The sequence below is a fragment of the Gossypium hirsutum genome, chromosome D10 (genome assembly GCF_007990345.1).
Source record: "Gossypium hirsutum isolate 1008001.06 chromosome D10, Gossypium_hirsutum_v2.1, whole genome shotgun sequence".
Taxonomy (NCBI): Eukaryota; Viridiplantae; Streptophyta; class Magnoliopsida; order Malvales; family Malvaceae; genus Gossypium; species Gossypium hirsutum.
Genome location: NC_053446.1, coordinates 6383302 through 6395825, shown reverse-complemented (window position 1 = coordinate 6395825; position 12524 = coordinate 6383302).

Here is a 12524-nt window from a genome sequence, read left to right as displayed (position 1 = left end):
CTCGATTCTCGGACTGTGTTTTATCGGTGAATATGAGAATAAAAGATTATATTTATTGGGGCTAAAACACAGTCCGAGTACCGAGAAAATCTGGTGATGCAAAGTCGAATCGATGTATCCCCTACCATTGCTGACCAAATAATACAAAACATGGTATTGGAACTGAAAATCATTGACAAATCCACCATTGACAGCGCCAGCGACACCATGCAAAGATTTAGTAGACCCATTAGTGACACTAGCGTAAGAGAACGGCGGCGGAGGACACGGGCTCCCTAGCTTCTTTTTTTTTTGTACTTTCCACCTTTTTTCCTTTTTCAAACACCTTTTGATCAACTTAAAAAAATTTAAAACCCATTGGTGTTGCCTAACATGCCGGCGGCACCATTAAATTTTTTTCTCCAGTATATCCAAAGAAATATGGGTATTTTGTCAGAAATACATATTGGTGTCACTTGACATAGTGGCAATATAAAAAAATGTTTTTTTTTAACTAATGATTTTGTAATGATTAGGGGAAGTGGGGGTGGTGTCACCAATTGATTAGGCAACACCAGTTGATTACTGTGCAATCTGCTTATTTTGGTATTTAATTATTGGTTGTCCTATTTCAATAATAAATTATTATTTTTATATTATTAGGGCAAAAAACCCCCAAAATTCATACACTCCGACCTACCTCAACCTTGTAGGGGTATTTTTCTTTTTAAATGGGATTTTAGAGATAAACGTGACAATTTTTCATTGAAAATTTCAAGACCGACTTTAGGTAAAATTTGCCCCACCCATCCTAGTATATTTACTAAAATACACTTTGATTTTATAATTACTAGTTTTAATATTTATTTTAGATTATAATTTTTTTTAAATTTCATAATATTTTACAAACATATATTTAGTTTTATATACTTTTATTACAACTTTTTATTTCATAAGATTTTATAAATAGGTTTGATTTAGTTTTCTAAAAATAAGTATAATATAAAACATTTTGCAAAATTTCAAAGTGGGATGGATAAAAATCATGTTAAGGTTGAAGTGGGAGTTGGGTGCTAACATATAATTTATTAAATAAGGTTTGAAGTGAGAGGGATTTGGGCATTTATAAATGACAATTGGGTCAGAACCAAGGTGGGCTAAAAACCCCATCCTGTCGTTGCCATCCCTAGCCACAAAGGCCTAAGACTATTCTTAGTTCCCCCAAGCTCTCCCATCAGAGTGACACAAACTCAATTGCCAAGCAGCTAAAGTTGAACTACCACCTACTATTATTTGCCATATCAAAATCCCTCCATTGAACCAAGCTCAACAAAACACCACTCAAGCACTACTTAACCTGAAACCAAGCAATCTCGGCCTCCTTTTACAGCCACTCTCCACTCTCCACCACCACTGCCACTCACTCAACTCTCACCATCACGACCCCAAGGCAATCAACAACACATCAATGCCCAACCCATTAGCTCCCTTTCACAATCTTTCATCATGGCAACCCAACTCATCTTGGAGCTAAGGCCTTACCAGCTCATTCATACCAATAGCAATCAAAACTTGTAAAAAAAATAAATTAAGGAAAATGAAGAGAATGAAAAAAAAAAAAAACTAGAGACATCACTAGGGGAGATTCGGCCAAGGTGGATTTTGATTTGGAAGATCCAAATGGTGGAAGTGAAACTTCGGGATGGTGGAACCACATACAATAAAAGGAGTTTGATTGAATTGTGGAGGACAATGATCGAGAAGGATAAGGTCGAAAAGTTTTAGCTTAGATTTGTAGACTTCAGGGTGTTTTCAATGAAATGGAGGTTGGATTCAGGCTCAAGGGGCCAAAAACTATGACCATGGAGGTTTGGGTGCACCAACCACCAGAGTCGGTGGCCAAAATATGTTGGTGAAGCTCGACTTTTTATCGATTTTTGGGTTTATTATTATATATTTTAATTAAAATTTTAATTTATATTGCTTTGACAATCTCTATAAAATTTGCAACAGGGATCCTGAATGATATCCTAAAGGTAATAAAATTTTATAAAATTCCAAATAAATTGTTGGATTATTTAATAAGATTTTGAAATATATAATTTTAAAAATAAAATAAAGGCAATATTCTTTAAGTAATAATGAAGTATCTTGTGTCCATTGAGATGTGAGAGAGTATTTGAAAATAACATAATTATCACAAATGATAGTTATAAGAAAAATTAAAATATTAGTATTCACTCAAACAATAATGGTTTAATTTGTTGAGCTAAATTGTGTTTTTTTAAAAAAAAAAAATATTATGTGGTAAATATATTCATATGTACCATATTTTGTTAGTTTGTTATTTTCACATAATACTAAAAAAAATTAACATTTTAGTTAATGGAGTTAAGGCTATTGGAGTGAACTTTCAAAATTTTTAAAGTATAAGTAGATGTGGCAAAATATGCCTAAGCTTTGAAACCCGACTTGAGAGACTTGAGTATGAGCCTGCTTAAGCTTGATTTGATCAAAAAGCCAAAAACCATAACTTGAAAAGATTAAAATAAAATAAAAAACTCAAACTTGAGAAAACCCGAACCAAAAAAACTAAAAAAAGAAAACTCTACATGAAAAAACCAATATCTGGGATCGAACCAAACCCAAACTAAAATTCATTATTAAAAACAAAATTATTATAAATTCAAAAAATATTTAAAATAAATAAAAAATAAAAAATAAAATTTATAGAAGACTTAAAATTTTTATTAAAAATAAAATTATTATAAATTCAAAAACTATTAGAAAGAAATTAAAAATAAAAAAATAAAATTTATAGAAGACTTAAAATTTTTATTAAAAATTACTAAAAAATCAAAACATTACTAGAAAAATATTAATAAAAGATTAAAATTATTAAAAACTATAAACAACTTAACAAATCTATTAAAAATTATAAAAATAACAAGTTAACCTAAAAATCCTTTTCTTTTGTTTTTTAATAATAACAATTAAGTTATAAATGATAACTTTTTCTTTTCTTTTTACAATTATTTTCTTATTAGTTTTATTGTTTGTGCAATACACGAGTCAAATGTATATTATCATTATGTTTTTTTTAAAGGGGCCAAAAACTACGACCAATGGTGTTTTTAGGGGTATAAATGAATCGAGCTTGAACGAATAAATCTCTGTTCATGTTTATTTGTTTATTTTTAATCTTGTTCATGTTCAGTTTGTGTTCATTAAGAATTTCAAATTTTTATTCATGTTCGTTTATTTAAAATTATGTGTGTTCATGTTTGTTTGTTTGATATTCACGAACATGATCATTTAACTTAATCGAACATGTTCACGAATAATGTTAATAAATAATAAACAAACAAACAAACAAAAAATAAATACACATATATTGTTTAGATATAAAATAGTCAAATATAAATATAAATAATTGTTAGGGATCGACCCGATTAAGCAACAAACAAGTAAAAATAGCAGAAGAAATTGAGAAGATGAACACACAAATTTAACATGGAAAAACCCCTCCAAAGAGGATAAAAAACCACGAGCAAAGATAATTTTACTATAACGGCAAAAGAACGAAGAGTACAAAAGATGGAGATAAAACTAAACCCCGAAAACTCGAAAAAACAAAGAACCCTCAAAACGTAAACACAAAATTCTCTGAATGTGTTATGAGTTCTAATCTAATGGGTGTATTTACTAATATTGTAAAAGAGCCTATTTATAGGCTAAATTCATATGTCAAATAATAATAAAATAATCTAAACTAATCAGTGTTTGACTGAAACAAATAAATAGAGTTTAACTAAAAGATTATTTCTCAAATTTGACTGAAAATAGGAGTCATACTTAACAAATCTCCACCTTGACTCATATTTCCAAACGCCATCTTTGCCAAAGCCCGCCACGAGCCTATCTTGAACTATGCAGGGAATTAACTGAGTCGAATCTATGCTTAGAAACTGGAAGACTTCTAGCATTCGACTTGTACACTGCCAAATCAAAACTAACCCGGGTCTGATTTTCACGAACATAGTGCCCTAACTTTTCAAAACCTGCATCCAGAAGAGAACCTCTCTTCAACGAAACGGTCATACATTTTTCCCTCCTATGACCAAGTTGCCTCCGCTCCAAACAAGTTGACTTCGACTCTGTAACGGATGAGGGACATCCGATTTCACCGGTCACTGTAGAACCTTCCAGAATATAAAGACTGCCAGTTCTTTTACCTTTTAACAAAACGAGAGCTCCATGAGATACTTTAATGCCGCTTGACTTGATGTTGATTCTGCATCCTTTCAAGTCTAAAATACTCAATGAGATAAGATTCTTTCGTAAATCAGGTACATAACTGACATCTGAGAGTGTCCTAATCGTCCCATCGTGTATCCTAATTTTAACAGTACCAATACCAATTACCTTACTAGATGAATCGTTTCCCATACGCACAACTCCACCTTCAACCGAACTGTATGTAGAGAACCATTCTCTATTGGGACACATGTGGAAAGAACATCCCGAATCTAGGATCCACTCGGACGTGAGCTTGGAGTTATCGCTCGTTGACACTAACAAGAAATCATCACCGCTTTCATCGGCCAAATTAGCATCAGGTACATCTTCATCGTTACTCTCAGCAGCTCTTTTATTTTGCAGTTTATAACAATCTGCTTTGACGTGACCTAACTTTTTACAATAGCGACACCTTTTGTCTCGTTTCTTTGATGCTAATAAAACGGAAGCTTGCCTATCTGCCTTGCTATCCAAATGAAGCTCATTGTCGAGTTTGTCTCTACTCAACAAATGACCCTTCACATCTTCGAACAAGATTTTGTCTCTGCCATAAATCAGGGTCTCCCTGAAAGACTTGTATGAAGGGGGTAAAGAGCACAATAATAGCATAGCTTGATCTTCATCATCAATATGAACCTCAACGTTCCTTAAATCATTTAAAAAAGTAATGAATTGACTGATGTGATCTCTAAGAAGCTCACCTTCGTTTATGCGAAACGTAAATAGACATTGTTTCAACACTAAACGGTTAGCTAAAGACTTAGTCGCATAAAGAGTTTCTAACCTTTTCCACAAGGCAGATGAGGTTTTCTCCATCAATACCTCCTGTAATACCGTATTCGCGAGGCATAATTGGATTACAGACAATGCCTTTTCATCAAGCTCTTCCCATTCTATTTTATTTAGATTCTCAGGCTTTTTCCCGGTAACAACCTTTTTCAAACCAGATTGAACTAAAATTGCTATCATCCGAACTTGCCACAGATTGAAATTTGTCTCACCATCGAACTTCTCAATTTCAAATCTTATTGTTGCCATATCTGAATGGGCTGATCTATGAAAATTGAACTAGCTCTGATACCACTTGTTAGGGATCGACCCGATTAAGCAACAAATAAGTAAAAATAGCAAAAGAAATTGAGAAGATGAACACACAAATTTAACGTGGAAAAATCCCTCCAAAGAGGATAAAAAACCACGGGCAAAGATAATTTTACTATAATGGCAAAAGAACGAAGAGTACAAAAGATGGAGATAAAACTAAACCCTGAAAACCCGAAAAAACAAAGAACCCTCAAAATGTAAACACAAAATTCTCTGAATGTGTTATGAGTTCTAATCTAATGGGTGTATTTACTAATGTTGTAAAAGAGTTTATTTATAGGCTAAATTCATATGTCAAATAGTAATAAAATAATCTAAACTAATCAGTGTTTGACTGAAACAAATAAACAGAGTTTAACTAAAAGATTATTTCTCAAATTTGACTGAAAATAGGAGTCATACTTAACAATAATTATATTATAAATGAAAAAAAACCAGGATAATATTATTAAGATATACAAATGGAACAATAAACGAGTTTTAAGATAATTTTATTAATATATACTAATGGAATTTTTATAAGAAAATATCATTAATAAAAAAATGAGTTAATAAACTAGCTTGTTCGTGAACATAAACGAACCGAACATACCTCTGTTTGTGTTTGTTCGTTTGTTAAACAAACATAAAAATTTTGTTCATACTTGTTTATTTAGCTTAATAAATGAACATAAATGAACGTTATACAAATGGTTAACGAACAGTTTATCGAACGTTCTGTTCATTTGAACCCCTAAGTGTTTTAGGTTCACTACCCACCAAGCAAAGACGTTGAACAATATGACGGTCTAGGTCAAAATTTTCTTCATTTTTGGGTTTATTATAGGGAGAAGTTGAAGTCTGTTAGGATCGTCCCGATTAAGCAACGAACAAGTAAAAATAGTAGAATAAATTGAGAAGATGAACACATAAATTTAACGTGGAAGAACCCCTCCAAAGAGGATAACAAACCACATGCAAAGATAATTTTACTATAACAGCAAAAGAACGAAGAGTACAAAAGATGGAGATAAAAACTAAACCCGAAAACCTGAAAAGCAAAGAACCCTCAAAACGTAAACACAAAATTCTCTGAATGTGTTATGAGTTCTAATCTAATGGGTGTCATATTTCTAAGATTGTAAAAGAGCCTATTTATAGGCTAAATTAGTGAGTTAAATAAACTATACTAATAAATACTAAATATATTATACTAATAAATACTAAATCTTCTAGAAAGAAAATATATTTTTGTTTAACTTGACTTGCAAGCAATCTCTTAGAATTTGGGTCACACAACTCTAACAATCTCCACCTTGACACGAATTCTTTCAACGCCATCTTTGCCAAAACCTGCCATGGGCCTATCTTGAACTATGCAGGGAATTAACTGAGTCGAATTTATGCTTAGAAGCTGGAAGACTTCTAGCCTTTGACTTATGCACTGCCAAATCAATACTAACCCGAGTCTGATTTTAACGAATACAGTGCCCTAACTTTTCAAAACCTGCATCCAAAAGAGAACCTCTCTTCAACGAAACGGTCATACCTTTTTCCCTCCTATGACCAAGTCGCCTCCGCTCCAAACGAGTTGACTTTGACTCCGTAACGGACGAGGGACGTCCGATTTCACCGGTCACTGTAGAACCTTCCAGAATATAAAGACTGCCAGTTCTTTTACCTTTTAACAAAACGAGAGCTCCACGAGATACTTTAATGTCGCTCGAATCGATGTTGATTCTACATCCTTTCAAGTCTAAAATACTCAAGGAGATGAGATTCTTTCGTAAATCAGGTACATACCTGACATCTGAGAGTGTCCTAATCGTCCCATCATGTATCCTAAATTTAACAGTACCAATACCGATTATTTTACTAGATGAATCGTTTCCCATGTGCACAACTCCACCTTCAATTGAACTGTATGTGGAGAACCATTCTCTATTGGGACACATGTGAAAAGAACATCCTGAATATAGGATCCACTCAGACGTAAGTTTGGAGTTATCGTTTGTTGACACTAACAAGAAATCATCACTGCCTTCATCGACCAAATTAGCACCAGCTACATCTTCCTCGTTACTCTCAGCAGCTCTTTTATTTCGCAGTTTATAACAACCTGCTTTGACGTGACCTAACTTTTTACAATAGCGACACCTTTTGTCTCGTTTCTTTGATTCTACCAAAACGAAATCTTGCCTATCTGCTTTGCTATTCAAACCAAACTCATTGTCGAGTTTGTCTCTACTCAACAAATAACCCTTCACATATTTGAACGAGAGTTTGTCTCTGCCATAAATCAGGGTCTCCTTGAAAGACTTGTATGAAGAGGGTAAAGGGCACAATTATAGCATAGCTTGATCTTCATCGTCAATATGAACCTCAACGTTCTTTAAATTATTTAAAAGAGTAATAAATTGACTGATGTGATCTTTAAGAAGCTCACCTTCGTTCATGCGCAACGTAAATAGACGTTGTTTCAACACTAAACGGTTAGCCAGAGACTTAGTCACATAAAGAGTTTCTATCCTTTTCCACAAGGCGAATGAGGTTTTCTCTATCAATACCTCCTACAATACTGTATTCGCGAGGCACAACTGGATTGCAGACGAAGCCTTTTCATAAAGCTCTTCCCATTCTGTTTGATTTAGATTCTCAGGCTTTTTCCCTGTAACAACCTTTTTCAAGCTGTTTTGAACTAGAATTGCCATCATCCGAACTTGCCACAAATTGAAATTTGTCTCGCTATCGAACTTCTCAATTTCAAACCTTGTTGCTGCCATCTCTGAACGGGCTGATTTATGAAAATTGAACTAGCTCTGATACTACTTGTTAGGATCGTCCCGATTAAGCAACGAACAAGTAAAAATAGTAGAAGAAATTGAGAAGATGAACACAGAAATTTAACGTGAAAAAACCCCTCCAAAGAGGATAAAAAACCACGGGTAAAGATAATTTTACTATAATTGCAAAAGAACGAAGAGTACAAAAGATGGAGATAAAAACTAAACTCGAAAAACAAAGAACCCTCAAAACGTAAACACAAAATTCTCTGAATGTGTTATGAGTTCTAATCTAATGGGTGTCATATTTCTAAGATTGTAAAAGAGCATATTTATAGGCTAAATTAGTAAGTCAAATAAACTATACTAATAAATGCTAAATATATTATACTAATAAATACTAAATCTTCTAGAAAGAAAATATATTTTTGTTTAACTTGACTTGCAAGCAATCTCTTAGAATTTGGGTCACACAACTCTAACAGAGTCTTTTGAGTTAAAGAGAGAGAAAAGAAAAAGAGAAAATGGACTAAGAAAGAATTTGAGTTAAAGAGAGAGAAGAAAAAGAGAAAATGGACTAAGAAAGAATGTATTTATTTATAAGTTGTCAAAATGGCAGTATTTAAGGGGAAAAAGTCCGTACATTGGGTTAAGATTCATTTTAGTACTTTTTTATCTATTAATATTTAATACAATTATCATTATCATTGTATAGAATGCATCTATTAAATATAAAAATAAATTTCTAAATGGTGACTAAATATGCATTGAATATTAATGAAAGAAAAAGTAATGGAGTGAAACCAAACTCGCACTAGGTTAAGATTCAAATCTTTGTGCGCCCTGAGTAGAAAAAGAAAAAAAGGAAAATGAAGAAAAAGGAAAAAGGTTTGTGAATTAAAAATCTAAAAACATGAAAGGAAATCTGATGAATGAAGTCAGTTCTATGACATGCACGAACAGTTCAATGTGATGGCAACTCCTCGAGATCTAAACTTTTTGGGAATAATTGTTATTCATTTTAATTTTTATATTTAGTTTATGTTGCATATAAACTGTAATCCCTCAAACTCGACCTAAACGTTATGATTGGCTTTGGAAGATCACATTGGTCATCGAAATGACCCAATAGAACTAATGGGCTTTATAAAACAATTGTTTAAAACATTTGCTTTATTTTTTAAGAAAACCTAGTGTTCCATCTTCTTTTCTCTAAAAGATATAACTTTCCAAAAATTAGGGGTCTTAAAGTTTACTTAGAAAAAATTGATTTCTAAAATTATTTAATTTTCAAAAACCTCATTTAAAATCGTAGCGGAAAAGTGATACTCCAAAATAGTTTTAATGAAGGAAAACCATAATTTTATGCATAATTAATTCAAAATCCATATTTTAATATCCTAAAATCAAATTGAATGTTGTGCATGCTAAATAATTCCCAAAACTTCAGTCTCATGCCATAGTTCAAATAAATCATTACAGTTCCAAATAACATAAACTATAATATAAAGTCTACATGCTTTTTAAATAAAAAAAACTATCCGAGTCGAGCCCTCTGGACACCATGTCCATATCCTAACCTGGTGGGTTATCTAAGAAGATGAAAATTATAGGAAATGAGTTAAAGAATCTCAGTGTGAGTCCAATCACAAGAAAATTGATGTAAAACAGTAGACAAAGCATACAAAAAACACTTCTTGGAATAATCGCAATCGTATAGCAAATCACAGTATCGATTTTCCAGATCAACACTTCACTATAATATTTTAGAATTCACAGTTTTGTATGTGCGTGCTTATGAATGGTAATGCAATTTTAGTTTATCAGAAAAGGTCCTACCCAACTCCGCTACACACCACACTATGAGTTCCCTAGAACTCATTCATCCATACACATCGGGTTGTGGATAAACCACCTCTGATTTGCAGATAAACTACCACTTTGTTATAAAAATTATAGCTAACCTACTAGTATTTTTAGATAAAACTGCAACCTCTCGAAACCAACCTAGACATTAGGACCGAATTCAGAAGATTACATTGGCCATTGAAATGACCCAATAAGCTATTGGAGTTTTTAAAATAGACATTTTAAAAATTTTGTTTATCTTAGAAGAAACTTAACCCATTTTCAAAAAATCTCACGAGTTAACAAAGAACCGATTAAGTAAAACATTTTCCTTGTAACAGTGGTTACTTTTGAAAACTTAGTTAATTTTCCAATTTGTTTATTACTCAAAATTTATTTATAATATAACAACGGAAATGTGGTATCCAACTTAGTTTTAATTAAGTAAGATCAAAATGATTTTACGCAAAATTAATTCTAAATCCATGTTTCATCATCCTAAATTCAAATTAAATATCATGCATGTTAAATAAACCCAAAAACCAAAGTCCCATGGCACAGAATAAAACAATACAATCTCTGAATAACTGCGATTTCAAATAATAAATAAAAAATACTTTTATATAAAAAAATAAACGACTCCAAGCTGAGATACTATAGATGTCGTGTCCGCGTCCTAACTTAGTGGATTATCTATAAAGATGGAAATAAAATGGAGTGAGCTTAAGAAGCTCAGTGTAAGTTCAATCACAAGAAAATCAATGCAAATGGTAGACAAATCATACAAAAAAACCATTCATAGAATAAATCACAATTGAATAGCAATTCAAAATATCGATATTTCAGAAAAACTCATCAAAATAATATCTCAGTATTCATAGTAGTATAAATGCTATGAATGCAATGTAATTTCAATTTATTTGAAAAGATCTTACCCAAGTTCGTTACACACTACAGTAGGAGTTAAAACTCATCTACCTTTACACTACTTTGTGGATGAACTACTAATCATTGTAAATGAACTGCTAATGATGAAAATATATTGGTGGATGAACCATCCGTTTGTGTAGATAAAAGCTGCTAATACGTTGTGGATGAACTATCCATCAGTGTAGATAAAACCTGCTAGTACGTTGTGGATAAAACGCTGGTCGTGCAGATAAACTGCCGACTACTTTCTCTATTCATATCATCCCACCCCAAGCAATGCAATATGACATACTTACAACAGATCAATGCGGTAGCAATAACATGCTTATAACGAGTCGATACAGTAGCAATTATCATGCTTATATAGATCATAACAGTGGCAATGAACTTGGTTAACATGAGTTCAGTTCAACAGGAACAGTAAACATGCTTAACATGTATTCGGTTCAACAATAAATAGTAAACATGTTGAACATGCATCAATAATACAATGGTAAGCGTAACAACAATTGTTTATCAAAAATATAGTGATAGTAGACATGTAACATTTTCATATCATGCATATATAGTAATAATTCATTTAATCAGATCATGAATTCCAAATTATTCACATTATGGAAGACTCATTTGAATAAAATAAAACACTAAAAATAGTTTGGGGACTATTTAGGGACAAAATTGAATATTTTACAAATTTCTAGGAAAAATTATAAAATAGGGGACACTCAGTCGTGTGAGAAGCTATAGGCCATGTGGAAGGGTTACACGACCGTGTGGCCAGGCCGTGTAACAAACTATGCTTGTGTGGTAAACGTTAAAATTACCCTACAAGAGAGGCACGACCGTGTGGCAGCCCATTTGGATGAGTTGTGGCTATGTGGTTCACGAACTAGCCTAGGATTTATAGAGGTACATGGCCGTATGATGACCATGTGGTCCATACGCTTGTGTGGGAGACCGTGAGGCCCTAATCTTACACACAATCATCATCGATTCACTTGGGATAGAACACCTTTCACCGGGGGTCTGATCGATGTTCCTCACGCCCGATTCTGATTTGATTCACCTAAATTCAATTATTCAAATGAAATTTACACACGAATTAATGGTTGGTTTCAAGATTTGACAAGATTAACAAAAGATTTGGCAAGAACCATAAAATATTGATTAGTCGAACGTAAGATTAGATTCAGATAGTAATATTATGAAAATTCAGGATCTAAACACTGGAAACGAGATGTACTTACCAATTCTTGGTAAGAATAGGCATGCTATTGATAGTAATTACAAAACTGATAGAAAGAATGATTGAATAGAAGATTATTTGATTCGGGAAAATAAAATTATTATGAACAATTAGAATGAAAATATGGTGTAAAGAAAAGAGAAAGAAAATAAAAAAAGAAGAAATAGAAAGATGGAGAGTAAATTCTATTAGGATTTGAAAATGGAGTATGAAAATCGAATTAGAAAAAATAAGAAAAATATGGTGGAACTCTGATTCTACTGGAGTTTTGAGGAAGGGCAATATATGAATTCTAATTAAAAGAAAATTGGTTAAATTTCTAGGGTTTACCCCTAGGGACGTCACATGCAAATTTC